At 33.4% G+C, this 5424-nt stretch overlaps 1 pseudogene; it reads right to left on the reverse strand.

The window, feature by feature from the left end:
- Window positions 1–2789: 2789 nt before the first annotated feature.
- On the reverse strand, window positions 2790–3180 carry LOC101984499 (annotated as a pseudogene).
- Between the last annotated feature and the right edge of the window lie 2244 nt (window positions 3181–5424).

Below are 5424 nucleotides of genomic sequence, written 5' to 3' on the forward strand. Positions count from 1 at the left end.
ATTTAAAGGGGGAGATGATATAGAGATAAGTACTTTGCACTGGTAGGGATCGCAGGTTCATACATAGTCATCTATAATAATCAAGCTTATAGTCATGCTAGTTAGGTTTTTTAGATATATAGAGATATATTTCAGTTAGATAGTTATTCTTCAATCCTTTCAAAGACTAACAGAATGTGGCATTTAAAATGTTTAAAAAATTAGGACTTTTCTCAACAAAGAGACACATCTGATCCTGGTAGCACCAATCTACTTTAAGAGGATGATGGACATTGAAGAGGATCGTTATGGAGTTGATTAGCCATTTTGGCAAGAAACTGCTCTTTCCTGGACTGCTTGGTGTCATACTGTATGAACTAGATAAGCAGTACTCACAGACAAATGACTGCTGAACTTGTCCAAAGGTGAGACACTATTTCATGAAAGAGTCTGTCAGAAATTTTTCAGGAAAAAGAAGAAAGTGACTGACAAGCTACCAATATAGGTGAAAATGTCTTTGAATTTTTCTGCTTTGTGGATAAGCCTGCCAGATACTATTAGCCTGTAGGCTGAAGATGGATGCTCCAATGTTACAGAAGAACTTCATGTGACTGTTCAGATAGTGAGATGTCTCTGTCAATTCTAGAGTTTTGTAGGTTACTTACATTGCACTTCCTGATAACTTAGGTAATATTATATCCTTCTTGTGTCTTTGATGGAGTTGATAAATAGGTAGTTATAGTTATAGTTTTTGTTAGTTATGATAAAATATAAAATAGATATAAATATTGTAACTATAATTATTATTTGATAACTGTTTTGTTGTATGTAATCTTGCAATGTTAAATTTAAAACCTTTTTATGTAGATAAAAAAGGGTATATAATATGGGATGTTGCTTTTATTGGTTAATGAATAAAGAAGCTGCTTTGGTCTGTGATAGAGCAGAACAGAGATAGGCAGAAAAACTAAACTGGAATGCTGGAAGAAAGTAGGTAGAGTCAGTGAAACGCCATGTAGCCAACACCGGAAGAGAAAGATGCCTAATACTTTCCAGTATGCCACAACCTCATGATGATGCACAGATTAATAGAAACTGGTTTATTTAAGATGTAAGAGTTATCTAAAATAGCCATAAACCAATAGGGCAAACAGTCTTTTAATTAATATATTTTCTGAGTGGTTATTTTGGGTCTTGGCAATCGGGATAGGAACGAGCAGCCTCTGCCTACATTGTATCATAAATTTTACTTTTCTTTCAGGTAAAAAAAACATTAAAGAATAACAATGGTTATATGTATAGAAAATAACTATTATCTTTAATTTTTTATCAGGTTTTAAAAATGTCAATGTCATTTAGCCCTCAAGAATTTACAGATGATAATATGATTGTAATTCAACAACTATAATAATATCAGTATCAAATTCTCTTTTTATTTTTTTTAGGAAAATATAAGACACTCTGATTCTGTTATTTTAGCAAATGATTCAAATTTAAAAAAGCAGTAAGGATACATGATCAAAAAAGATATGACTAGAATTTCACCTAAATTATATTCCATCTTCCCATATTAATCTTCTGTTTAAGTTATCAGGACATGTTTGTATTCAAAAAGGATAAAAAATAGTATGATCATATATTTTTTTTTAGAAGCAGAGGGTTTTATTGCTGCAGTTCAAAGAATACAACTTATTGAAAGGAAAGTCAAGATGAACAAGTGTTAGTTAAATGGCAGCTTTAATTCAAAGGCTTTGTCCTATTATTCAAATTTAGTTTCATATTGGATGAAATTTAAAATATTCCTCATGAAATAATTTAAACTTTTCAAAATCTTTTAATAAACAGGTAAAAGGCACCACTAGTCCGTTAAGTACTTACAGCAATCCCACAGTTTCATTTCAAGGGCTACCTTAGTACACGTGGCTGTTGCGAGTACTCAGTAAGTCATCACAACTCTCCAGCAGTGAGGACTGCAGGCTCAGGCTTGTGATGTGGTTCCAGTGTTATTGGTGATGGACTGGGCCCATCAGCTACACCAGTATAGTACTCTACCTCAGCATAAATACAGTCACCTAAAATAACGACTGTCAAATTCCCAAGCAACACATAATTTAACTTGTACATTCAGAAGACCTTGGGGTGTTTTTTTTTAAAATTCCTTTTTTAAAAAAAGTAATTAGTGTTGAATGAGAACAATTTACTGAAAAATATAACAATAGTTGCCAGAATTTAGTATTGGGCTTAACAAAAATTGTTGAAACATGTAAAAAATTTCAATATAATGGAGATGAGGTTTTCTCAATCTAAGTGGAGCCTGGTATTTCTTGCAGCACAATGGAAAGAGGCGCTGAGAATGAAAGAAAGGCACACGTAGTAGCCAGGTTTAAGGATCCGTGGAGATGCCAAGCAGATGGTTTCTGAAATACTGGTGCAGGAGAGCAAAGTCCAAACATTTTCCTCTTGGTTTAACATTGGCATTGATTTGTTATTTACAGTAGTTTGCAAAAATACATTATAAAACCTGAATGAGGTTTGGTTTCTAAGTTTAACCTAGTAACATACACACATACTTCATCTGCAAAACTTTTTGCAGGAGCTGAAGTACTAAAGTGACACTAATACTGAACACAGGTAACCAAAGGTACTGAAGCACTTAGAGCTCAGTCATCTTTATTGAGATGATCTGGGCAAATATTGCACGGTTCTTGTCAGTTGTTGCTAAACCATCAGATATCCAATTCCAAAAGGAATCCTTGGTGGCGTTTTGCTGTATCACTTATTTGAAGAAAGACTGGTTTAGGTTTCCTAACAATAGTGCAGATTGTCATTGAACGTGAGGTCTAGGTTTCAAAATTAGCTTTCCTGAATCATCACAAGACATATTATATTCTGCTAGTATCGTTCCACATTGAGCAGCTATAATTGATGGTGCAACTACTCTTTTGTGTATGCCAGCAAAGAACAAGCCTATTAGAGTTATACAGCTAATTGTGAAAAATGCATGATTCCGTAAGGACAGGAAGAAGGACATCTTTTGTGTCTCAGGATCTATTAGCCAGTTCCAGGCATCAGTAGCTGTACAGACAGACACCACTCTAAGAAGCATTCTCTAGCATCCAGTGGCAGGTTGCAAGCAATGAATATACTCAGTAAGGCTTCTTTGAAAGCCTTGAGATCTTCTGCCTCTTCCAGCGAGTTCATGTCTGGCGGCAGCTCCAGTCACTGCCACGGCCAGGTCCGCATCGCAGCCCTTTGTTTTTGCCCAGCCGGCAGCACCTATTTTTTGTTTTATTAAGATGGATTCAAACTATGCCATACAATCTCACCTTCTTGTGGATATCTTTAAAATTTATTATACTTTGAGAATGAAAGAAAAAAAAGGAAAAAGGAAGGAAAGATGGAAATAAGATATTCACCAAATTCATATAATGAAAAAGGGCAAACAATGTCTAATCATCATTATAGACACTAAGCTGTCTGGCTATACTTCTAAAACTTTCATTGAACAACAAGCAAAAAGCCCAAAATGCTTGAAATTCCACTTGATACCTCAGTAATCATGCTTCATTGAGTTGTGATTGATATAGAGGGGACATTGTAGGGTTCCAGTACCCACTTGTATCTGCTGTAGAGATGAAAATTATGAAGCCATTGAACAAATTTCCAGAAGATTGTGACATGTTTTCTCAGAAGAAAATATTACCTCTATTATCACAGAATATAAAAAAGACTATGAAATCACACTTTTTAAAACTTGAATGTTTCTGTTTCTAACCATGGTGGAAATGTTTTGTCTGTCAGTGTTCTTTACTCAGGAGTTGTTTAGAAATGTCAAACTTCATTCTCAAGATTCATATGTAGAATTTTAGGTTAAACAATCCCTTAGCTAGCCCATATAAATAATGATATTGAAATTTGCAGGCAAATGGATAGATCTAGAAAACATCATATTGAATGAGGTAACACAGACTCAGAAAAACAAATGACATATGTACTCATTCATAAGTGGCTTTTAGACACAAAGCAAAAAAACCAAACCAAAACAAAACAAAACAAAAAAAAAAACAGCATACAATTACAGTCCCAGAGAACCTAGACAACAAAGAGGATCATAAGAGAGACATGTTTGGATCTAATCTACATGAGAAGTAGAAAAAGACAAGTTATCCTGAGAAAATTTGGAGCATGGGGACCACAGGAGAGGCTAGAAAGGGAGGGGAGCAGAGAAAAATATATAGCCCAACAAAAAAAAATCTAAAAATATAATAATCCACCAAATCCAACTAGAGAATTCTAATAGAAAATACTCTGGAGATAAAAACCTGTGTATTGCATCAAGTCCTGTTACCCCATTTGGTCTCTGCTAATTTTATAAGATGAACATAATTGACTTTTGCTTTATGATATAAAATTGTTTTGGAAAAAAATGAATTTCAATGACTGGTTGACTAATCATTCCTCTATCCTCCTATATCAATTAACTTACTTTAAAAAAAAAGTTAAAGGACTGCTCTCTATATTTTGTGATATTTTTTTTAAAATGTTATTAACCTAATCAATGTGATTATCTATTGCTAACCTCTCTCAAGAATATACTATCTACAATGAGACACCACATGAGTCATGCAGGCTAATAAAGAGTGCAAGAAAGATAACAAGATGCTTATTTATTACCTCGTTTACCTTGTTTTATATATTGTTCTCTTATTTCTTCCTTTTACAAGATGTCTTTTAAGTATGATCCATAACTTTATATTGAAGAGCAAAACAAACAAACAAACAGAGTTTGGACTTCAAATAAATTGCACAGATTGTTGATGATTACCTGGCAGACTGTCAGCTATCTCAGGTTATTCACTCCCCCTTAGTTCTATGCTTGCCTCAAGCTACTGTGCTAGCAGAGTTTGTATTTGGTTACATTGTGCAATTATCTTAGGAAATGGTTTTAGGAAAAACAGTGAACTTTTGAATTATAGGGAAAGTGAAATCACAGCCTTCAAAATTAGATAAGCAGCAATTGCAAAAGTAATGAAGCATTGTTTGTAGTTAGGAGCATAAGTTGAAGCTAAATTTTGGTATTTTTGAACCACTTTATTTTTATCTGTATTATAATGAGTGGGATTGGACTTGGTTCTGGCATTATTATTCATCTTTGCAAATACATGTCTAATTTTTTTAAATAGGAAATATGCTGTTGAATATATTAAAGTACTCTGTCTTATATTTGAACAAGTATGCATTAATTTACAAAACATATACTTGTATTACTTGCCATGGTCATGATATAAGGATCTCAGGATAAAAAAATGATATCATTAAACTTTAAAATAATTTCAGAGCATCACAGTCCATTATACCTATCATAAATTTATATTATTAAGTTCATATTAATGATAACTTTAATGAAACACCCAAACATAAAGCATAAATTCAGTTGAACAGTGA

The sequence above is a fragment of the Microtus ochrogaster genome (assembly GCF_000317375.1).
Source record: "Microtus ochrogaster isolate Prairie Vole_2 chromosome 14 unlocalized genomic scaffold, MicOch1.0 chr14_random_1, whole genome shotgun sequence".
Lineage (NCBI taxonomy): Eukaryota > Metazoa > Chordata > Mammalia > Rodentia > Cricetidae > Microtus > Microtus ochrogaster.